This window comes from Adiantum capillus-veneris, chromosome 16 (genome assembly GCF_014529385.1).
Source record: "Adiantum capillus-veneris isolate H3 chromosome 16, ASM1452938v2, whole genome shotgun sequence".
Taxonomy (NCBI): Eukaryota; Viridiplantae; Streptophyta; class Polypodiopsida; order Polypodiales; family Pteridaceae; genus Adiantum; species Adiantum capillus-veneris.
This window is the reverse complement of record NC_140946.1, coordinates 113,563,239-113,589,078: the sequence shown is the minus strand read 5'-3', so window position 1 is coordinate 113,589,078 and position 25,840 is coordinate 113,563,239.

The window sequence follows — 25,840 nt, the reverse complement described above, 5'->3', positions numbered from 1 at the left end:
ACATGAAAAGGAAAAAATTGGAAACCCCCCTTGTCAGAGGGACAATCTTGCACCCTCGGCCAAATTCTCAAAGCAGCAGCCAACTACAACAAGTGCACGTGGACATTCATTTTAAAGGCATCGAACCTTGATAGACTGCATCTAAGCTAGACTTTTAACCACCTAGGCTACTCCCATTTGCTAAGGAAAGCGATGCAACTTTTGTTTTCAAGTCCAGTGTGATAGCAGCATTAACGACCATCTGCAATGCATATAAAAATGGAAAAGAAAGAAGTGAGACACTCTCTCTCTCTCTCTCTCTCTCTCTCTCTCTCTCTCTCTCTCTCTCTCTCTCCCTCCCTCTCTCTCTCTCTCTCTCTCTCTCTCTCTCTCTCTCTCTTTGTAGTTAAAAAATATCCTCCTCAAAGTGTGTGTGTTGGCGCATAGGCACAAACCCTTTGAGGGATTTTTTTTTTTAGCACATTGAAGAGCTTTAAAAAAGAAAAGTCTATTCACTTTTGCATTTACTACACACACAGTGAAAAGAAAAGTATATTCACTTTTCTATTCACTACAACCCTTTCTTGAAAGGTTGGTCAAGGGAAAAGCCATCACTATGTAGCCTATTACAAAGGTTCTATAATGGATGTGTGATTCCCAAGCATCCTCTAAGCTCACTTACATTAGATGGCTAGGTTCTATATCAACGTCGTGTGATTCCGAAGAATCCTCTAAGGTCACTTACATTAGATGGATAGGGTCATTCAACAATATCTTGAGCTTTACCAAGGTCCATTGAGATGCCTTCTTGAGGAATAGTAAATAACAAGTATTCAGTCTTTGGAGAGAAGAATGTACACCTGCTCATCTTAGCATATAGGTTCTATTATCCTTGGCCATATTGGGTGTTGAAGCTTGTCTTTGAGTAGATTAGAATATCATCAAAGGAGACAAGGACAAAATTGTTTAGGTAAGCATCAATCTATTGATTGTAACCAATTAATTAGCTATACCAAAGGAAATTATTATACATTTAAAATGGTTGTATCAAGTGTTGAAGCTTGAGTAGAAGATCTAGCAAATTCCTCGGGTGAAATTCATGTTCTTCCTCATTCTTTGAGCAGAATAGAATATCATCAAAGGAGACAAGGACAAAACAGTTTAGGTAAGGCATCAATCTATTGATTGTAGCCAATTAATTAGCTAGACCAAAGGGAATTACTATACACTCAAAATGGCCATTTTGGGTGTTGAAGCTTGTCTTTGGGATATTTGATTCCTTTTTCTTATTTGATAATAACCTAATCTTAGATCTATATTTGAGACCTTGCTCCATGTAATATATCCAATAATTTGTCGATTTGTGGTATAGGGTAGTTGTTATATAGGCAAGGTAGAGTCAAAGAGTTTCATCTTTCTTCTTTTGGAGGAGTAGAGGTACTCCCTTAATTTGCTTGATCTAATAGATCCCTATTTTAAAAGTTGAAAAAGTTTTTACTCTAATTTTATGGCCTTTGGTAGGGCCATTCTATAAGGTATCTTTAATATAGGTTCACTTCCTCGATGAATCTATCTTTCATGGTCAATTTCTTAAGCAGGATGAAGAGTGATAACAACTTTGTAAAAAATATCAGTATACTCACGTAGCCATGAAGATTTTGAATCATTTCTCTCTGGATCATTTTTATTCCATTTAACCACAAATATAAAAATTCCAACTCTCATACCCTTGAATAGGTGTTTGGTTTTACTAATTGAATTCTTGGTATCCTATTCTTCCCTACACCTTGAATTGTTGTTCATGTTTATCTCTAACAATCAACTTCCATGGCCACGATGGATGCTAGCCTTATTCCTAGATAACAAATCCATTCCAAGAATCCCATCGTACATCCCAACTAGAAGGGTTATAAAGGAGAATGATGTAGACTATCCCAAATCAAGGGCTCCCATAGAATGTCAAGATACCATGGATTTTCCATTAGCCAATTCTGTTATCATAGATCTAGCTGGTTCTTGATTCACGCATAATTTTTCCAAGCATTTTGAAGATCAAAAGGAATCAGTACTACCACAGGCATTGAGAATATTGAAATCTTTACCTCAATGTGTAGCTAGAATTTGGATAACATCAAATTTTCATTATGCTCCAAGGTTTTCAATAAAGCATAAACAAATGCTCTCTCTTTTTCTTCACCAAGACTAGGATCTCCTATGGCTACATTTGCATGTGCATTCCTTTCTTGACCTCTTCCAAAGGCCTTGGCTCCTCTTCCTTACCCTCTACCTCATCCGCCATTTTGTCCACATTACCTCTGTTAGGGTGGTATCTTTGCTCTACCAAAGTTTGTCACTATTGCTCTATTAGTTAGACATGGGTATCTACTATGGTAATGTCCCAAATCCCCACATTCAAAGCATCAAACATCTGATATTTCCTTTTAATCCCCCGCTCCTTCATCAAGATTTAAGCCTTGACAAAAGAGAGCCACCTCCTACTCTATAGTCATTGGCGGTGCATAACATCTAGACCTTACCAACTTTGAGTAGTATTCTTCCAAGGACAAGCTATATTGTTCTAGGGTAAATAAATCCTTCATCCTTATTGCCTCATGGGTGGGAGGTAAGTATCTCTCCTTCATTGATTTTAAAATCTCCTTCCAACTCTAGGAGTCTTCTAGTACTCCCGTGTCACAAAAATGTTGTTACCACCACAATTTTTCTTCCCTTGTGATGTAAAACATCCCTAGTATTTCTTGATTTGCAGGTGTGGTCCTTATAGCAAAGAAGTAATCATCCATAACTTCAATCCATACTTTTGCATCCTTCTCAATATCATCACTCTCTCCCTGAAAAGAGGGCGATTGCATTTGTTTGAGTAACAACTTTATTCTTGTATTTCTATGTATACGGAATCGATTTGACAATTTTCTTAGAGCATAGGCATATATTAATATATTATAATAACATCAATGTTTACATGAATTCTTTCCCTTAACAAATCATGATGAAGGTATTTTTCAATACTTATCCAGTCTACTAAAAGCTTAATCATAAGACAACATGTTCAACAATTTAAAGAAATTTGAGATTCTCCCACTTCCGACATCTTCCACATCACTCTCACCCATTTGTCTTGGTTTCTAATTACTACTACATTGTTTTACGTATACATCCAAGCTTCTTTGATTAATTTTGGCCACAATTTTAGTCATATAGCCCTTCAAACATCATCCAAAAAATTATTTCTCAAACAAAGTTTAATGAAGACATTCTTACTTTTTAACAAAAACAAATACGCATTTTTATGAGTTTTCTGCTACTCATGGACTTTCTATGTCCAACTAGAGGAGCATTGCAAATCTTTTCTTACTGCTAATCGTGAAGCCAAAAAAATTCTTTCCCTTTTCTGAACCTCTAGGGGTAATTGCTCAGTGCAAGATACAAGTGCTACTAACCAAAGTGTTGAGATGTGTCATAAAATCTAATATCTAGCCAACCCAAATGATTTTCTCATATTAAACTGATCACTAATGTGGAAGAATAGATGAGAACAAGGGTTAGAATATAGACATGTGCTTACGCGTCTATCTCAACACAGGGCCAATGGTAAAGGGGTCCAGATGAGATATGATCTATCAAAGAGCAAGGCTAGCTAACGGAGCTTAAAGACCTTAGGGTTACCTTCATTAAAGACCTCCAATGGTTAGTGTTAAAAGTCCTTTGACCTTAGGTAAGCTAGGACTGTGCTTGAGGTAGGAACCCAGCCCAAGCTTCAGGTGCTTGTTGTCCTTGCTGACTAAGGTACTTGAGGTGCTTGAGATGCTTATGACTAAGGTGCTAAGGTGCTCCATGACTAAGGTGCTTGAGGGGCTTGAAGTGTTCCACAAAGTCAACATGATCCCTACTCAAGGGGGGGTGAGCCCTATTGTAGGGGCTAGAGAGAGAAAACACACACCCACACACAAGGCAAGCTTGGTACAAAGAAAGCATCTAGGACACTTGTCAAGCTCCTCCTCATGGTGTGCCTAAAGCCTATTGGTTGTCCTCCTAGGGGGTCCAATGATAATTTAGTTAATTAAATTAATTGTTTATGCATTTATCAAGTCCTCTCTTTCAAAAGGAAAAGGGGGACACTTGTCCTAAGGCTACCCTTGTTTCTTGATATGCACTAAGCATGTGATTGGCCCAGCTTGAGGAGGTCCAATCAAGTGCAAGTGAATGCTAGAAGAGGGGGTCGCCCAAAGCAAGGAGAGGGATTTCTTTGGGAGTATATTCTCTCTCTCTCTCTCTCTCTCTCTCTCTCTCTCTCTCTCTCTCTCTCTCTCTCGGAGGTCCAATCAAGTGCAAGTGAATGCTAGAAGAGGGGGTCGCCCAAAGCAAGGAGGGGGCTTTCTTTGGGGGTATATTCTCTCTCTCTCTCTCTCTCTCTCTCTCTCTCTCTCTCTCTCTCTCTCTCTCTCTCTCTCTCTCTCTCTCTCTCTCTCTCTCTCTCTCTCGTTAAGTATGGAGCCTGATTTACCCTTGTAATTTTCCGTGGTAAAAGCGCACATTTGTAAGGCCCCCATTATGAGGAGAAGCCATCGTGCGTGAAGGAAAATCACTCACCGAAAACCAAAATTTTCACGGACAAGAATCAGGAGCAACTTTAAAGGCCTCGGGGGCGGAGGCCCCCGAGACTTTTTTTTTTCGCCGGAATATTATGGCCGGACGGCGGCCGGAAAGTGGTCGGAAAACAACCGGTTGGTTGGCCGGTGGTCGGTGGCCGAATTCAAAAGCGGACTTGTCTTCTCAAGGGTGGCCCCACATGGGCGGATTGGAGGGTCCGATTTGGACTTATTCGCACAAGGGCGGCTACACATGGCTGTCTCTCATAAGAGAGGGCAGCCCTTTTGGCCTATAAAAGGAGGCCATTTCTACACAAATTATATAGTGTGAAGTTGATGCAACAAGGTGAGTGTGAGGTGGTGAGAGTAAAGCAAGGCGGGAGCTCCATTAAGGGTAAAATCCCTTTGTAAACTACTTCTTATTTTGAAGTACTAAAGCCATTGAGTGGCTGCTTTCCAGTGGACGTAGCCCACATTGGGTGAACCACATATATCGTGTGTACTCTCTCTCTCTCTCTCTCTCTCTCTCTCTCTCTCTCTCTCTCTACTCTATAATCTCGTGTATATAAATCTATCTCTCTCCATTAAGTAATCTACTCAATTATCTATTTAGCTACGTCTTATTTCCTAACAACTGGTATCAGAGCAAGGTTTGCTCGTAGCTAAATTATCTCAAGGAAAGGATTCCTTGAATTGAGTGGGAGTTATGGCGGAGGAAGGGAAGCTCAAGATTGAGAAGTTCAACGGCAAAAACTACCAACATTGGAAGATGCAGATTGAAGACTATCTCTACCAGAAGGACCTCTATTTGCCACTAGGCGGTCTTGCGAAGAAGCCCGCAACAATGGCAGATGAAGCATGGATTGTCCTTGATCGAAAGGCACTGGGAACAATCCGGTTAAGCTTGGCATCAACGGTGGCCTTCAATGTTTCGGAGATGAAGACCACGGAGGACTTGATGAAGTCACTTGACGACTTCTACGAGAAACCATCGGCATCCAATAAGGTATTTCTTATGAAGCGCTTGTTCAATCTAAAGATGGCAGAGAATGGTTCAGTTGCAGAACACCTAAATGACTTTGGGTATCGCCTATGGAATCCTGAAGATGGTAAAATCTTAAGAAGTAGGGATGTAATTTTTAACAAACAAAATATGTACAAAGATTACTTGAAAAGAAAACAAACAAAAGAAACAAGTGATGAGTACATGGAGCTTGAGGACGGTGAAGACTCAAGGACTGCAAACGGTGACAATGTGCAACAACGTCAACCAAATGAGGAGCCTCAACCTATTCCCCGAAGATCTACAAGAGCAAGTAGACCTCCAGAAAGTTTTGTTCCTTCCTTCAACCATCTCTTGATCTCAGATTCTGGAGAGCCGGAATCATATGAAGAAGCTATGCAACATGAATCCAAAGAAGAATGGACGAAGAGCATGCAAGTGGAGATGGACTCACTACATCGCAACCAAACATGGGAGTTGGTTGAGTTGCCTAAAGGTAAGCGGGCACTTCAAAACAAATGGGTGTACAAGCTAAAGGAAGAAGAAGGTGGGAAGAAAAGGTACAAGTCTAAGCTTGTGGTAAAAGGTTTTTCTCAAAAGAAAGGTATTGACTTCAATGAAATATTTTCTCCTGTTGTAAAAATGAACTCAAGTAGGCTTGTCTTAAGCCTTGTGGCTTCTCATGATCTAAATCTCGAGCAAATGGATGTAAAGACAATAAAGCTATCTCAAGAAGATTACATCAAGAAGGTACTAGAAAGGTTTGCAATGCAAAATGCAAAACCAGTTTCTACACCTTTGGCTGGTCATTTTAAACTAACGAAGGATATGTGTCCAAAGACACAAGAGGAGATAGCCTTTATGTCTAAAGTTCCATATGCTGCAGCGGTAGGTTCTCTAATGTATGCTATGGTCTCGACAAGGCCAGACATTGCACATGCAGTGGGAGTTGTGAGTAGGTTCATGGACAACCCAGGTAAAGAGCATTGGCAAGCTGTGAAGTGGATACTTAGGTATCTAAAAGGGACAACAACAAATGCTTTGTATTTTGGAGGAACTGATATTTTTCTAGAAGGGTATGCTGATGCAGATATGGCAGGTGACAAAGATACTCGAAGGAGCACTACTGGCTATGTGTTCACGGTTGGAGGCACAGCAGTAAGCTGGGCTTCAAAGCTGTAGAAAGTGGTTTCACTTTCTACCACGGAAGCAGAGTATGTAGCAATGACGGAGGAAAGCAAAGAAATTCTGTGGCTTCACAGATTCTTAGAAGAGCTTGGATTCTGTGGCCGGACGGCAGCCGGAAAGTGGTCGAAAAACAACCGGTCGGTTGGCCGGTGGCCGGTAGTCAATGGCTGGTGGTCGGAAGTCAATGGCCGGTGGCCGGTGGCCGAATTCAAAAGCGGACTTGTCTTCTCAAGGGCGGCCACTCATGGGCGGATTGGAGGGTCCGATTTGGACTTGTTCGCACAAGGGCGGGTACACATGGCTGTCTCTCATAAGAGAGGGCAGCCCTTTTGGCCTATAAAAGGAGGCCATTTCTACACACATTATATAGTGTGAAGTTGATGCAACAAGGTGAGTGTGAGGTGGTGAGAGTGAAGCAAGGCGGGAGCTCCATTAAGGGTATAATCCCTTTGTAAACTACTTTTTGTTTTGAAGTACTAAAGCCATTGAGTGGCTGCTTTCCCGTGGACGTAGCCCACATTGGGTGAACCACGTATATCGTGTGTACTCTCTCTCTCTCTCTCTCTCTCTCTCTCTCTCTCTCTCTCTCTCTCTCTCTCTCTCTCTCTCTACTCTTTAATCTCGTGTATATAAATCTGTCTCTGTCCATTAAGTAATCTACTCAATTATCTATTTAGCTACGTCTTATTTCCTAACATCTCTCTCTCTCTCTCTCTCTCTCTCTCTCTCTCTCTCTCTCTCTCTCTCTCTCTCTCGATTGTGTGAAGTGCAAAGTGCAAGAGCTCCATCTCCTTCTCCAAGCTAGTAGGGAAGTTGAGAGCCTACACCAACACTCTTGGCTATGGAACGCAAATCCAACCAAGAGCCATGCTTCAATGCTTAAGCTTGTTATCTTCTCCATCATTACTATGCTATTATGTATGCTAGCAAGAAGAGTGATGATAAGTGAGGAACTATTTCTTTCTCCTATGAATGTTTCTTCTTTCTCTTCCCTACCCTCATTCCGTGCTAGCTCTCTCCACCTTTAACACTAGGTTGGTAATGGGACACTTTTATGTCCTGGGACATTTTTATGTCCTGTTAAGTGACCATTTTCCTTGAATTATGTCAAGATTTTCAAAATGGATTTTGAGGTGCTATCTGTCTAGAAAGTTGTCTCATGAGCTGAAAAAAACTTGACATTTTTTTGGGATATCAATTCCTCTTTAACATTGTCCTTGCACAACATTTCACAACCTAAACTGTGTGAAAAAACGGGTCCTGTTTTTTTCTTTTTTCAACTTTTTGCAACTATACCACTCTAGAATTCATGTTTGTGAGGTCTATAATGCTAAAGAACTATCTTTAGTAGTCCTCAACATGTCCTGATGCTTCTAGGGAGGAATAAATGTTAAAGTTGTAAGTTATGACGAAATTACAAAAATTGTCAAATCCTGTTTTTTAGCCAATTTTAGCTCTTCTATGATTTTTTTGGTGGCTTTCATGATATCCAAATGCAGTTTTGATTTTCTATGTCGCATATTGTAACATAAAGCTCATATTCCTTGAGTTTTGGGGCACCTAATACCCTATTTTTCATAGTAGACAACGATGGTTGATTTTTTCAATATAGAAGAAAACGAAACATTCTAGTATATCAAGTATATCTTTTTCAATATTGTTAGTTTCTTGTGACAACTACATGCATTTTGTAGGTAGTAACCATATCTAGTCATAAGGATCAAATTTGGCTAGATATTGAATAGTTTCTATGGGATTCTACAACTCATAATGTTGAACCCAGTTTTTTCATCTTTGCTGTATTTAGCACTTCATCTTTGTCCCCAAGATTCCCCTTGGTAAGAGATGTATTATTCTTTTGACATGCTCCATGGCTCCTTATGAACCTAAAGGACAATAGGGAACTAAAAAAACATGAATATATTATTTGTATTGAGCGTGGCTATAGAAACTTTGATGATAGGTTTGCAGAATGGTAAAAATTCAACTTTTTTGTACCTATTTCTTTTGGCCAAAAAAAAAATAGTGAGTGAGAAGCAATCATCTATTCTAATCACCAACCCATTGAAGTTAACTAGGGAATTTATCTCAAGTTCTACAAAAATCCCTAATCTTAATTTTATGCAACAAAACATAAGAAATGACTGTTTTGATGAAAATGTACTGGTCCATCAAATTTGGAGGCTTGGTGTGACCAAAAGATGTATAATTTTACAAGTTTCTTATTTTTTCCATGTGTAGTAGGCCTTGAACTATAACCTCATGAAAGGATTTTACAACATGAGTGGATCTACTATGGTTTTGGAGGTTTTTTTCAAAACCCTGAAAGGACACTTTTATGTCCTGTTAGGTTACCAACCTAGTGTTAAAGGTGTTTGAGGCCTTGGGAATGAAGTTGGGGATAGTTGATGCTTTTTACAAATTCTATGTTATGTTCGTGATGCATAAATCTTTCCATCTTCATTGCATCACCTAGGTCACAAGGAACACAAAGATTGTATTGCACCAAGTCTCTCTTGACTGGAAAACCTTTAATACAAAAGCCTATTGGAGGGGGGACCGGCTCCACATAAATCCGGTCCTCAACTATTGTCAAGTTCTCTAAACTCTATCTTTTGTAAAAGTATTGTTCATGCCAAGTTAATTAAGTACTATGATTATGTTGCTACCATCAATTAAGTTCACCCTCTATGTTCTCAAAGTAGTCACAAAAAAATGCTCTCTTTAATTCTCCTGATTCTGATATTCTCAAAGTTCATAGGCCATTTCCATTACATTGGTATCATAGCTATTGGTTTCTCTTTTCTTGCTTGAGGTCCTTAAGCTGCCCTAAAACGTTGGGCATGTTTATTGCAATAGGGTAAGTGGGATAGGGATCTATTATCTTGGTTGAGAAGGACTCAATTTGAGGTACAATGTTGGGAACTATAGTCTTAATAATGGAGCCTCTCGAGGCTTGCCTTTGGCTTACCCAATATTGAGCTAGGAGCGAGCTAGGAGCAAGCTCAACAGGAACCATAATCAATCAAGAAATGTTAGACCCTCTCCACTAGTCTTTGCAATCAATAATGTCTAAACCACGGGTGTGGTTGCTTGAGAACTGATTTTGAAAGGTAAAGAAGAGTTGCGACTAAGGTTTTTGAGGGTACCAAAGCACAAAGTGATTCTATACATAAGTATAATTAGCATGGGTGACAATAACCAAGAGAGTAGAATGAACATTGATAACTTTGATTTTGCACATGAAGGTGCTAATGATGATGCCCCATGTTTGTCAATTATCTTGTTACTAGGTTGCAGCAAGTTATGGGCAACCCTACTTTGCAAGACGAAGTTACTCAACAACTTTGTGCTTGTGTGGTTTCCCTTCTTCTTCAAGAGGAGAGAGAGCTTAGGAGGCCTCTTGATGAGACCCCCAAAAGAAGACTCTCTCCCATAAAAGAGGAGGAATCCAAAGAACAAGAAAGTAATGAATCCCTAAGTTCCTATGAAGATGTGGCTCCCCAAATACGGCGGTCTAGACGATTGCCAACTCCTCCCAAGAGGAAACGGTCAACCCACAGTCCTTCTCCTCATCACTTCAAAAGGGAAGAGAGGAAACAAAGGAAGAAAATGGCAAGAAAAAGGTCACCCTCTTCTCCTTCTTCTTCACCTTCCTCCTCTTTTGACAAAAGCTATGGCTATTCTCCTAGAGAATACAAGAGAGGAGGACATCGCAAATCTTACCCCGCATGGTGAAGGTCTCAAAAGCTCAAGAAGTTCAAAGAGGGAGGAAAGAGTATCTTGTTTCTCACCTATGATGGCACCTTTGGTGCTACCAACAAAGTATTGGCCTTCATCCAGCAATTTGATGGAGCCTTTGGAGATGAGGGCTTCACAGAGTCCTCAAAGCTATGCCATGTAGCTATGCACTTCCAGATTTTGGCTCGTCAATGGTGGGCTAGCCTATGTGGCAATGGCAAAGCCCCAAATACATGGAAAACTCTACGAGTTTCCATCATGAAGCAATTTCTTGCAAGCGATGCAAAGGACAAAGTGCTCACCGAATGGTGGAGTTTGAAGATTCTCTCCCATGAGTCTATCCACAAATACCTGGACAAGTTTTGAGAAATACTTCTCAAGGCTATTGTCTTCCAAAAGATAGACTTTTTCAAGCAAAATCAACAATTTTGCGCGGGATTACCTGAAGAGATGGCCGAGTACGTCAATTCCCAACGGCCTGGTTCTATCACCGAGGTAATCCACCACACTATGGTTGCTTTGCGCATCAATATCCAACAAGGGGCTAGAAGTAATGTCAAGCTTATGGAAAGCAAAGACAAAAGTGATGCAAAAAGGGAAAAACCAATGCCCAAAATTCTTCCCAACAATTGGTCCAAGGAGAAGGGATTTTACAAAGTTAAAAATACACTCTCTCCTAAAGAGCTTGAATCTTTTCGCAAGGACCACAAAGCAAGGACATGGCTATTGTTCTTGCCCCAAGAGAAATTCCCACAATGAGACTCCTGGTGCTTCCACTATCGAAGATCCAAAAGAGGATGCTCATTGTAAAGGATCACCTCTCTCCTATGCTTGGGGAAAGGGAAGGGAGCATGATGCTTAATCTTGTTTGACCCTGGCTCTACTCACAATTTCATATCAATGGATTTGGCCACCATGTTGGGCATTCAAGCTTTTGAGATGGGAGATACTGTAACAGCCAACACAGCTTTCAAGGGACAGCAAGCCTCTGTTACTCCCTTAATAGGAAAATTGAGGCTTCATGTACAAAGCTACGTCGAGAAAGAAGACTTTTTCATCTCTCCTCTCCAACATGAGGATGCCATCATAGGGGCACCATGGATCAACCACATGGCTGCCAACATGAAGTTCCCTGAAAGGAGAATCTACTTCACCTACAGAGAAAAGAGCATGTATATAGATGCTAGGGAGTCTGGTTGTACTATACCACTTGTAAATCCTCCTGCTTTTGATAAATCAATAAAAAGCTCAATTTTTGCATACATAATTTTTGTCAAAGTCCCTAAAAACTCCTAAGGTTTCATCAAATGTAAATGTTAGGAATCAAGAAGAGTTAGACTTGTCTAATTTTCTAAAAAGATTCCAAGATGTGTTCATTGATGATATCCCTATGGACTTACCTCCAAAACGTGGATGATGACCATTGAATTGAGCTCCTACCAGGAATCTCACCACCTAACAAACCTTCTTATCAAGTTTCCCAAGCTCAACAAGAGATCATGAGGCAAGTACAAGAATTGGTAGACAAAGGTATGGTGAGGCCTAGCTCCTCTCCCTTTTGTTCTCCACTCCTTTTAGTGCAAAAGAAATATGGTATATACTGCATGTGTGTGGATTATCGTGCACTAAACCATATCACTATCAAAAATATATTTTCCAAACCTTGAGTAGAAGATCTATTTGATAAGCTACAAGGCTCTACCTACTTCAATAGGATTGACCTTAAAAGTGGCTACCATCAAGAAAAGATAGTGAATAAAGATATGACCATGTTCCGTACAATATTTGGCCTTTATGAATATCTAGTCATGTCTTTTGGAGCCTTGACTAATGCACCAGCCACGTCAATCATTTAATGGAGAAAATCTTTAGAACCTATCGCAAATTCATTGGAGTGTTCTTTGATGATATTATCATCTACTCCAAGTCTTTGGAGGAGCACAAGCAACATCTCCAAGTGATTTTTCAAGCTTTGAGAGAGAAAAAGCTTTTCATCAAAAATCAAAAGAAAAGCAATTTTTTTCTTCAAGAGATTCAATACTTAGGTCATATTATTCATATGCATCCATCAAAGTTGGAGGTAATAAAAGCATGGCCTAATCCAAGGAATCTATATAAGCTAAGAATCTTTATTGGTATGTGTGCATACTATAGACGCTTCATAGCAAAATTCTCTCAAATAGCAAGACCATTACATGACTTGACAAAGAAGAATGTTAAGTATTCATGGAGTGCTAAGTAGCAAAATGCTTTTGACAAGCTCAAAGAGAAGCTTACCTCCCAACCAGTCCTTATGCTTACAGATCTCTCAAAGCCATTTAAGGTCCAATGTGATGCTTGTGGTGATTACCTTGGAGCGGTCTTTCTTCAAGAAGGGCATGACATAGTATATGAGAGCCGAAGGCTCAATACGGATGAACGGGTCTTAGGCATTTATAAGAAAGAGCTTTTAGTTGTACTAAATGCCCTAGACACATGGAAGCACTATCTATTGGGGACTCCATTTATTTTACACCACCAAAGTCTCAAGTACTCATGATGCAAACCAAGCTTTCTGACAAACAAATGAGGTGGAGAAATTTTTTTTCGCAATTTTATTTTCATATTGCTCACATTGCTGGTAATGACAATCAAGTGGCCAATGCACTTTCACGAGGACGGCCAAAAGATAATGCGGTGTCTATAGCTACTCACAATGATCTATCCTCTATGATAGATGAGTATACCACTAACCTTGACTTTAAGGAAATAATTTCAGCACTTCCTTTGGGGAAGAAAGAGGAACCAATCACCTTGCAGGCTGGTTATCTTCTCCATGGAAATAGACTATGTGTTACCCACTCCCTTTGTGAGAAAGTCATGTATGAATCCCATGCTCCTCCCTATGCGAGGCATGGAGGCATTCAACCTACTCTCCGAGGAGTAGAGACGTATTTCTATTGGCCTACCATGAAAGTGGACATACAAGAGTCAAAATGTGTGGTATGCCAAAAGACTAAATATGATAGAGAGAAGCAACCTTGATTACTCCAGCCATTGCCAATCCCTAATTCACCATGGGAGAGTATATCCATGGATTTTATCTTTGGATTACCCAAGTCTATCCATGGGAATATAAACAATAGTCGACAGTTTTAGCAAGCAAGCACACTTTATTCCTGTCAAATAGACTATTAAGGCACATCAAATGGAAACTATCTTCATATCCCAGATTTTCAAACACCATCGATTGCCAACATCCATCGTGTCAGATAGAGATCCTAAAATGACCAGTAATTTTTGGAAAGGTCTGTTTGAAAATCTAGGTACAAGATTGAAATTCTCTTTGGCCTATCACCCATAAACAAATGGCCAAAGTGAGATAGCCAACCTTACGATACTCGATCTACTAAGAATTATGTCACAGAAGTAGATCAACGCTCACAATGGGAAAAGTATTTACCTCTTGTAGAGTATGCATACCTATCCATACTTCTACAGGAAAAGCACCATTTGAAATCATAGAGGGAAGACCTAAAAGTCCCTTGCTACTTAAAGTACATGGGAAGATCTTCGTTGTCTATGAGTATAGTCGTGACCTACAAGAATCTTTCCAAAAGATTAAGGAGGCTATATCCATCTCTCAACAAAGGCAAAAAGCTGTTGTTGACAATCACAAAAGGGACTTACCGTTTACAGAAAATTATTAGGTCTTACTTAAGTTTCCCAAGGCTTGATTGAGGCAAACAACAGGCAAAAATCCTATGGGCCATCAAAAGTATTATGCTAAACTAGCAAAAAGATACTATGGTCCTTCAAATCTTGAAGTAAATCAATGATATGGCTTATCAACTCAAGTTGCCCAGCAATTGGCTCATACACAACGCTTTTCATGTGAGCCTACTTAAGCCCTACAAAGGAGAGCCACCAAGTGAACCAATTATTGAAGACCCTCCCAAAATTGAAGACCAAGAAGAGGTGCTAGAACCAGAAGCTATCCTTCGGCATGAAGACAAGGTACTACAACATGGTAAGATTATCCCACCATATCTTATTAAGTTCAAAATTTATCCTTTTGAAGATGCTAGATGGATGCAAGGAACACATTAAGGATAGTATGAACCTTGTCAATGCTTACAATGCTACATTAGAGTAAGCAAATGTACATGTTTCTTTTAAATGACCAATGTTTTTGTCTTATAAGACTAATTATCTTTTTATTGTGCACAAATTAAAGTAGTATGCATACTTAGAATGATGTTTGTGATGACGAGGTCTCTCAAACACCAAGTAGAATTTGTCGCTCTATGTGGAAGAATGAAATGGACTAAAGAGCAGAAATGCTTGCAGCAACTATGTCTCCCAAGCACCAAATGGATTTCTCATTCATCTTGGAATTATGGCATAGGATAAAAAGGGATCATCTACCCACTAAGAAACATTGAATAATGACTAAGTCTTTATCTCTTCTATCTCATAGTAGTCGAGGATGAGTATGATTTCAAGAGAGAGGTAATGTCATAAAATCTAATATCTAACCAACCCAAATGACTTTCTCATATTAAACTGATCATTTAATGTGGGAGAATAGACAAGAACAAGGGTTAGGATATAGACATATGCTTATGGGTCTATCTCAACATGGGGCCAAAGGTAAAAGGGTCCAAATGAGAGATGACCTGTCAAAGAGCAAGGCTAGCTAATGGAGATTAAAAGACCTTAGGGCTAGCTTCATTAAAGACCTCCAAAGGTTAGTGTTGGTAGTCCTTTGACCTTAGGTAAGCTAGGGCTGAGCTTGAGGTGGGAACCTGGACCAAAGCTTGAGGTGCTTGTCATGCTTGCTGACTAAGGTACTTGAGGTGCTTGTTGTGCTTGCTGACTAAGGTGCTTCAGGTGCGTAATGACAAAGGTGCTAAGGTGCTCCATGACTAAGGTCCTTGAGGGGGTAAGGTGTTCAAAGTCAATGCATGTCCCTACACAAGGGGGGCGATCCCTCATTATAGGGGCTAGAGAGAGAACTCATACACACTCACACAAGGCATCCTTGGTATAAAGAAAGCAGCAAGGACACTTGTCAACCTCCTCTTCATGTTGCCCTCATGGTGCGCCTAAAGCCTATTAATGAGCCTCCTAAGGGATCCAATGATAAATTAGTTGATTTAATTAATTGTTTTGCATTTATCAAGTCCTCTCTCTCAAAGGAAAAGGGGGACGCTTGTCCCAGGGCTACCCTTGTTGCTTGATATGCACTAAGCATGTGATTGTCCAAGCTTGAGGAGGTCCAATCAAATGCCAGAGAGTGCTAGACAAGGGGGTCAACCAACGCAAGAAGGGGGATAGCTTGGGCGGTATACTCTACAACACACACACACACACTCATTGTGTGAAGTGCAAAGTGCAAGAGCTCCATCTCCTTCTCCAAGCTAGTAGAAAATTTGAGAGCCTACACCAACACTCTTGGCTATGGAATGCAAATCCAACCAAGAGCCATGCTTCAATGCTTAAGCTTGTCATCTTCTCCATCTTCATTACTATGCTAGTATGTATGCTAGCAAGAAGAGCGATTATAAGTGAGGAGTTATTTCTTTCTCCTATGAATGTTTCTTCTTCCTCTTCCCTACCCTCATTCTCCGCTAGCTCTCTCCACCTTTGAAGGTGTTTGAGGCCTTGGGAATGAGACTGGGGATAGTTAATACTTTTTACAAAGTCTATGTTTTGCTCGTGATGCATAAAGCTTTTCATCTTCATTGCATCACCTAGATCACAAGGAAAACAAAGATTAAATTGTACCAAGTCTTTCTTGATGGGAAAACCTTTAATACAAAAGCCTATTGGAGGGGGTCCACATAAATCCAGTCCTCAACTATTGTCAAGTTCTCTAAACTCTCTCTCTCTTGATTATGTTGCTACCATCAATTAAGTTCACCCTCTATGTTCTCAAATTAGTCTCACAAAAATGCTCTCTTTAATTCTCCTAGTTCCGCTATTCTCAAAGTTCATAGGCCATTTCCATTACATTGGTATCAGAGCTATTGGTTTCTCTCTTCTTGCTTAAGAAGAGAGGTCCTTAAGTTTTCCATGAAAGGTTGGGCATGTTTATTGCAATAGGGTAAGTGGGTCAGGGATCTATTATATTGGTTGAGAAGGACTCAGCTCGAGGTACAACGTTGTGAACTATAGTTTTAATAATGGAGCCTCTCGGGGCTTCGGCTTACCCATTATTGAGCTACGAGCAAGCTCAACAGGAACCATAATCAACCAAGCAATGTTAGACCCTCTCCACTAGTCTTTGCAATCGACAGCGTCTAAACCACGGGTGTGGCTACTTGAGAACTGATTTTGAAAGGCAAAGAAGAGTAGCAACTAAGGTTTTTGAGGGTACCTAAGCACAAAGTATTCTATACATAAGTATAATTTGCATGGGTGACAATAACTAAGAGAGTAGAATGAACATTGATAACTTTGATTTTGCACATAAAAGTGCTAATGATAATTCCCCCATGTTTGTCAATTATCTTAATACTAGGTTGCAGCAAGCTATGGGCAACCCTGCTTTGCAAGTCGAAGTTACTCAACAACTTTGCGGTTGTGTGATTTCCCTTTCTCTCCAAGAGGAGAGAGAGCTTAGGAGGCCTATTGATGAGACCCCCAAAACAAGACTCTTCCCATACGAGAGGAGGAATTCAAAGAACGATAAAGTAATGAATCGCTAAGTGCGAATGGTAAAGGGGTCCAAATGAGAGATGATCTGTCTCAACACGAGGTCTATCTCAACAGGGGGCCAATGGTAAAGGGGTCCAAATGAGAGATGATATGTCAAAGAGCAAGGCTAGCTAATGGAGCTTAAAGACCTTAGGGTAATCTTCATTAAAGACCTCCAATGGTTAGTGTTAAAAGTCCTTTGACCATAGGTAAGCTAGGATTGTGCTTGAGGTAGGAACCCAGAGATAGGAACCCGGCCCAAGCTTGAGGTGCTTGTCGTGATTGCTGAGTAAGGTGGTTGAGGTGCTTGTCGTGCTTACTGGCTAAGGTGCTTGACGTGCTTGTCATGCTTATTGACTAAGGTGCTTGATGTGCTTCTTGTTCTAAGGTGGTTGAGGTGCTTGTTGTGCTTGATGGCTAAGGTGCTTGATGTGCTAAGGTGCTTGAGGTGCTTGAGGTGCTTGCTAACTAAGGTGCTTGAGGTGCTTAATGACTAAGGTGATAAGGTGTTCCATGACTAAGGTGCTTGAGGGGTTTGAGGTGTTCCACAAAGTCAACATGATCCCTACTCAAGGGAAAGGGAGACCTCATGTGGGGGCTAGAGAGAGAACACACACACACCCTCGCACAAGGCAAGCTTTGTACAAAGAAAGCATCTAGGACACTTGTCAAGCTCCTCTTCATGTTGCTCTCATGGTGTGCCTAAAGCCTATTGGTTGGCCTTCCAAGGGGTTTAATGATAATTTAGTTAATTAAATTAATTGTTTATGCATTTATCAAGTCCTCTCTCTCAAAGGGAAAAGGGGGACACTTGTCCCAAGGCTACCCTTGTTGCTTGATATGCACTAAGCATGTGATTGGCCAAGCTTGAGGAGGTCCAATCAAGTGCAAGTGAGTGCTAGAAGAGGGGGTCGACCAAAGCAAGGAGGGGGCTTTCTTGGGGAGTATACTCTCCTCTCTCTCTCTCTCTCTCTCTCTCTCTCTCTCTCTCTCTCTCTCTCTCTCTCAGTGTGAAGTACAAAGTGCAAGAGCTCCATCTCCTTCTCCAAGCTAGTAGGGAAGTTGAGAGCCTACACCAACACTCTTGGCAATGGAATGCAAATTCAACCAAGAGCCATGCCTCAATGCTTAAGCTTGCCATCTTCTCCATCTTCATTACTATGCTATTATGTATGCTAGCAAGAAGAGTGATGATAAGTGAGGAACTATTTCTTTCTCCTATGAATGTTTGTTCTTCCTCTTCCCTACCCTCATTCTCCGGTAGCTCTCTCCACCTTTGAAGGTGTTTGAGGCCTTGGGACTGAGGCTAGGGATAGTTAATGCTTTTTACAAAGTCTATGCTATGCTCGTGATGCATGAAGCTTTCCATCTTCATTGCATCACCTAGGTCACAAGGAACACAAAGATTGTATTGTACCAAGTCTCTCTTGATAGGAGAATCTATAATACAAAAGCCTATTGGAGGGGGGACCGGCTCCTGTTGTCAAGTTCTCTAAACTCTCTCTCTTTGAAAAAGTATTGTGCATGCCAAGTTAATTAAGTATTATGATTAAGTTGCTACTGCTAAATAAGTTCACCCTCTATGTTCTCAAAGTAGTCCCACAAAAATGTTCTCTTTAATTCTCTTAATTCCCCTATTCCCAAAGTTCATAGGCCATTTCCATTACAAGATATGAAGCTCAACATGTACGACTCCTGGATGACTATCACTGACAGTCATCATCACTAGCAGGCCTTGGTGGATACGGATATCTTCGCCACTGATACTACAGCTGGACTACACCGCTGGACTACACCGAGCTGGTCTATCTTCCCGAGTCATGGCACACTTGCCTACACAACTCACTCACTTGCGGTTCATACTAGATCATTGTACTAGTTCCTTTTTATGTTGTATTTTCCCTTATGTTTTGTAGACCTCTTATCTTGAGTTTGTGAAGAGGAAGAAGTACAGTGTTTTGCCTCCATCTCCGTGTGGGTGTGGGTGTGTGTGTGTGTGTGTGTGTGTGTGTGTGTGTGTGTGTGTGTGTGTGTGTGTGTGTGTGTGTGTGTGTGTGTGTGGGTGTGGGTGTGGGTGTGTGGGTGTGTGGGTGTGTGTGTGTGTGCAAGAGCTCAAGATCTCTCATTCTCTATCTCTTGACATGGTATCAGAGCCTGGTTGTGTGTGAGGAGCTTGGAGCAGCAAACAAGAGCAGCCTAGGAAGCGGCTTCGGTATTCTCAGGAGCCGTCGCCAACAATCTCCAACTCACGTGATTCCACTTGGAGAGTGTGCATCTCAGGGTTCTATTTAGTTCTTTGGACTATGACTGTGCAACCAAACTTCCATTTTGGGGACATTTCAACCTCCGTTTTAGAGTTAGAGTGCGTTCGCGTATAGAAACTCTAAGGTTTGGGATTCTGCAGATCTACATATAGATGGTGCAAAAAGCTTTGGTTTGGCTGCAGTGTGCACAAATACTGTTTAGTACAATGAAACAAGTGTATGTACGTAGATTGTGGTTGCAGGTGGTAATTGACTATTTTTAGCAGGTTGCTCGAAGACTGTGTAAAGGGTTGAAACATGTCGTCCAAGAATGATGGGCTTAACCAGGTTGTCAGTGAGAAGCTGGACACGAACAACTTCCATGCTTGAAAGTTCAAAATGACTAATTTCCTTATGGGCAAAGGTTATTGGGACTACATTGATGGAGAGCATGAGGTAGTACTACTACTGCCAGAGGAAGGTGCGAGTTCTACAAAAATTAGGACATTTGAAGATTGGAACCCGGGAGCTCGAAAGGTCATGTATTGGCTTACTGTCAGTGTACATGACACTATGATTGGGCATATACAGGTGCTCAATCTCTTAAGGAGGCTTGGGACACTTTGCTGTGATTGGATGTGACTAATACTAAGGCAAGGAAGCTGCAGTTGAAGACTGAGTTGAATACTGTGCAGAAGAAAAATTTATCCATCAATGACTATTCACTGAAGATACAGAACATATGTGAGTCACTTGCATCGATTGGTGTTACAGTCGATGATGATGATAAAGTAGAAGTCTGTCTGCAAGGTCTGGGTACTGAACACAAACAGGTTTAAAACTGGCATCCATCTTCAAGAGAACATTCCATCGTTTACAGATTTGGTACCCTTATTGATTGTGGAAGAGAAGGAACTTGAGGAATACTCCTCTATGCAGGGTGGAAACAATTTTGAACATGTCATTTTCAACAACAAAGGAAGAGGAAGAGGATGTGGTATAGGTCGTGGACGAGGCCGAGGAAGAGGAAAACACCAAGCACAACAGCAAAATAACAATCAGAACACAGGTGGTGGTCGAGGAAACTTTCGACGTAGGGGGAGTCCAAGAGGTCGTGGAAATGTGCAACACAATAATGCAAGTCAACACAGAAATGTAGTTTGTGGGGGCTGTGAAAGACATGGTCACTTTGAACGTAACTATCCAGACAGGATGCAGCAAAACAATTATGCAACTACTAGCAAGAATGCAGATGAGCTCGAGAGGCTATTTGTGATGCATCACATGTTGAAAACTAAATGTGGAAAAATCTAGTGACAATGTCTGGTATGTGGATTCTAATGCATCTAATCACATGACCAGTCATGGTGAATGGTTTAAGGAAATGCCGACTTTACAAAGTCTGGTCATGTAGAAATTGGGAATGATATTGCACAACCTATTATGCATACAAGAAATGTACCATTGTCTATGATAGATGTTAAAGTGAAGTACCTAGCTGATGTACTATATGTACCCAACATTACAAAGAACCTGGTTTCTGTTGGGCAAATGGTTGAGCAGGGTTTACAGGTCAGGTTTAACTCCGATGGTCTCTTTGTTGAAGAGCATAAGAAGGATGGAAGGCTCATTGTGCAAGGAAAGAAAGTGGACAGAATGTTTACTTTAGATGCAAATGTGTCTGAGGTGAATGTCATGTTTGCACGAGGTGTAGGTGTTGTTCCAAATATAGAGATTTCGCACAAATCTATTGGTCATGTAAATTTGCAGAGGCTGAAAATGATGCAGACTAAGGAGATGGTTACAGGTTTACCTACGTCTCGAGTTGCTAAAATGCAGAAAGTATGTGAAGCTTGTCGATTTGGAAAGCAGGCAAAAACATCCTTTCCTCATGATAAGCATGTAAGCAAGAATGTTTTGGATTTAGTGCATACAGATGTATGGGTTCCGACAAAGACTGCATCTATGGGTGGATGTAGATAATATGTGAGTTTCATTGACGACCACATGAGGGAGGTATGGGTGTACTTCATGAAGCAAAAAAGTGAGGTGTTTATGCATTTTCAAAATTTCAAAGTTGTTGAAAAACAGACTAAGAAATATATAAAGTGCCTGAGGTCAGATGGAGGGGGAGAATACTTCTCCAATGAATTCAATTATTTTTTGAAAAAGCATGGAATTTAGAGGTAGTTTTCATGCAGGTGTACTCCGCAACAAAATGGTGTTGCTGAGCAAAAGAACATGCACATTGTAGAAGTGGCTAGAGCATTGAATGAGAAGAACATGCCTCATTGTTATTGAACTGAGGTTGTTGCTACAGGTATCTACATTATGAACAGGACCCCTACTGTTTTACTACATATATGAAACTTGAAGAAAAGTTCAGTGGTGAAAAACCAAATGTATCAGATTTTAAAGTGTTCGGATGTATTGCTTATGTGTATGTGTCAGATGAGCTAAGAAGTAAGCTTGATCCAAAAGCTGAAAAATGTGTGTTTATTGGCTATTCCCTTGAGCAAAAAGAATACAAGTGTTACAATTGTGTCACGGCGGGTAAAGTGAAGGTGAGCAAGGATGTCGGTTTTGATGAAATGGAAAGTTGGTATGCTCATGTAAAAGATGATTTGGGGACTGATGTAAGAGAGAATGTGGCTGCAAAAAATACAGGTGCATAGTCATGGTGAGAATCCATGGAGTGGCAGGTTACGTGAAAGAGTGAGTCCTACAAACTCTTGAAATGTATCAAGGAAAAGAAAGGAAAAAGTTGATGATGCCCCTAAGTTGCCAAATTTGAGTGCTAGTTACGATGATGGCGATAGCAGTGCTTTTGAGCAGAGTTTGGATGAGGAGTTTGGCATACCCTCTATGAAGACTCCAAATGCAAGAAGAATGCAAGCAAGGAATAGGGCACTTGGAAGTGATCCTCGTGACCATGCAAGTCAGAAAGAGCAAGAAATCCTGTGTAGGATTGACTTATGACAGTTATGTGACTCGTCATTGTGCATTTATGGCAAAGATTACAGAGGGAGTAGAACCCATATGTTTTGAGGATGTTGTCAAGGATGAAAAATAGCGGCAAGCTATGGATGAAGAGATGGCTACACTTGATGAAAATGGAACATGGGAATTGGTGTCATTACCAAAGGATAAGCAGGCAATTGGATGTAAGTGGGTTTACAAAATAAAGCATAATGTTGATGGCAGTGTGAGTAGGTACAAAGCTAGACTTGTGGCAAAAGGTTATGCACAGACTTATGGGATTGATTATGAGGAGACGGCCCTATAGCTAAGATGGCTAATACTTGTTTGTTTACTGTAGTGGCTGTCGCATTAAAATGGGTGTTGAAACAAATGGATGTAAAGAGTGCATTTTTGAATGGAGACTTGGGGGAAACTGTGTATATGGAGCAACCACAAGGTTATGAAAATATGAGGCTAGGTGACCTTGTATGCAGGTTAAAAAAAGCATTGTATGGGCTCAAGAAAGCACCTAGATCTTTGTATGAGAGGATTGTGGTGTTCATTATTTCATTAGGCTTTGAGATGTCTGATGCAGACCATTCATTGTATGTGCGAAAGAATGAGGCAGGAAGTGTGGGAGTATGTATCTATGTGGATGATTTGATTGTTGGAAGTGATAATGTGGCTGAAGTAGAGGCCGTGTAGGCCCTACTTATGCAAGAATTTGACATGAAAGACTTGGGAGACTTGCGGTTCTTCTTGGGCATTGAAATTATTTGCACAAAGAAGGTGTATGGCTGTCACAAAGGCAACATGCTTTGGATATGTTGAAAAAGTATGGTATGACTGATTGTAAGCCAATTGCAATGCCCTTAGATCAGAATTTGAAGTTGGGAAATGATACAGGTCAAGTGCTTGATAATGCTACCATGTGCATTGTGGGTAGATTAATCTACTTGACTATCTCACGTCCAGACTTGAGCTACACATTTGGATTGGTGAGTCGGTTTATGCAGTCTCCCAGGAAACTCTTTCTCTATCTCTTGACACAAAGCTTATTCTCCACTAATTGTGACCTATTTCCTTGCTAACCATAAGATCCTCTTGCTAACCAAGAGTTCCATCTGACAGGAAGATGCCCAATCCATCATTTTCTTTTCAAGGGATAACTTTCAATACTCATCAAATAGGTTTTACTTAGACCAAACAATACTTTTGCCCATTAAACTTTTTCAATTTGATTTAGATATTACATGCGTCTCTCTTGTGATGATAATCACATTCTTAGTTGTTTTTGGGACATCTTAGGCTTTTTATACTAAGGTCAACTTATGTATGAACAATGCAAAAATTGACAATTTGACTTACCCAGACAAGAACGGGTGCAAAGACAACATGTAGTTGAGGATGGCCATCAACACCTTCATTTACCCCAAGATAAGAGCGGGTGCAATGATAACATACAATTGAGGATGACCATCAACACCTTCATTTACCATTGCCATAGGTTGAGGGTTCACTAAAGCTCTAGACATGGCATGGGCACTTCGCATTCTCTTCCTTGGTGGGGCCATTTCTCATATACTACACAGGAAAGGCAAAACAGTGTAATACTAGAATCAATTAAAATCACTTATATATTAATTGTAACAAGGAGGTATACAAATGAACAAAGAGGTAAATACAGAACAATATGACCCTAGCACAATGTTTATGTATTTTATATACCTAGGAACACATCCTACCTCATAGGCAACCATAATTGAAAAGGACCATGCTTCACATATGACTTTCAAGTGATCAAAAAGGAGGAAATTAGAGAGGGATAGTAACAATGTAGAGGGTGGGTAAGGTCAACAAAGTCACACAAAAACAAGGGATTATATCCCCTAATTACTAGTGGGTGTGTCCATAATATACTCACCTACATACACACTTGACTTAGCTTAAGTAGACAAAAAATCCAAGCTTATCCCCATACTCTTTTAAGGATATATGCAACAAGCAGGTTTAAGTCAGTGGTTAATTACCTTGTGGTTAAAACGCTCTCCAATCGAAACACTACTCAAGTGGGTGACCTCCAACAAAGCCTTTGTAGCCTTGTTGCTAAGTATACCAAGTACTATGCCTTAGTCGCCAACTTAGTTGAAGGAGGTGGTGGGGCCAAAAGTGTGCGGACAATGTGCGTTTGCCACTGCAAAAGTTTTGTTGTCGAGTTCTCTTGCTCTATCTCTTTTATGCTCACCCTCTACCCCTTTATATGGGCCTCTAAGATGCATTAGCTTTGGTGCATGCTTTTTGGCTCCTTGCTTTGCGTATCGCTATTTGCAGGTACATGCCTCCCATGTCATTGCTTTTTGTGCAATCATGTTTGGTTGTCCTCCGCTTTTAGTAAACGAGTTTACATCAATCTCTCTTTTTGGAGTCCTTTTCTCCTAGTTATTTAACGGCCATAAAAATATTCAACACCTACTTTCCTATAAGTAGGGCTGGCTTCCAAAACCTTCCCTTTTTCCCTAAGATTTAAAACATAAACCTAACATAACTTCTACATCCGAACTACGAATAGGAGTCCTTTTCTCCTAGTTATTTAAGGGCCATAAAAATGTTCAACACCTACTTTATTAAAAGTAGGGGTGGCTTCCAAAACCTTCCCTTTTTCCCTGAGATTTAAAACATAAACCTAATATAACTTCTACATCCGATATCCAATTTCAGAACCGATTGTTTGGACAGAGCCCCAACTATTAATATGTTTGATGATGTTGCTATAAAAAAAATTTACACTCTTAATTGGATGGAAAATTTATTGAAGAAAATAAACTTAAGCACATTACAAACTTGGAGGTGAGTTTGGACTCACATGCACTTGTACTACTTACTCTGGCCCTATTTAAAAGGTGCAATCATATACTCACTTTGTTAGCCAAATAATCAAGTTTACTTTTTCTCCATTCTCTCCTTGGTGCATGCTTTGATTAAGTGTATAATTAGCTATTAATATCCATTATTCTTAACTGATGAATGCATATTTTCTCTATCCACCATATTCTTCAAGTGGTATCAAAGCTTTGAAGAGGTTATGACCTTTAAATAGTTATCAAGCATAATAGAGTCGATCACTCTCCTAATTAGTCTTTGATTATAGACTGTTCCGCTTGCAGGAAGAAGGACTGTTCCGCTTGCAGGAAGAAGGACCATCCTACTTCCAAATTCTTCAAGAAGAAGGATATTACTAGTAGAAGCACAAAGTCCAAAACTTTTGTTCATGTAGCAAATGCATACCAAGGAGAAGAAGAAGTCAACAGTAAAAAGCATGTCTCTTGTGAATATGCCAGTGATGACATTCTCTAGTTTTTCTTTATTCCTTTACCTCTTATAGTGGATTCATGTTGGAGATATCTTGTATTAGCTTGGTCTCAATCTTGTAAACATTG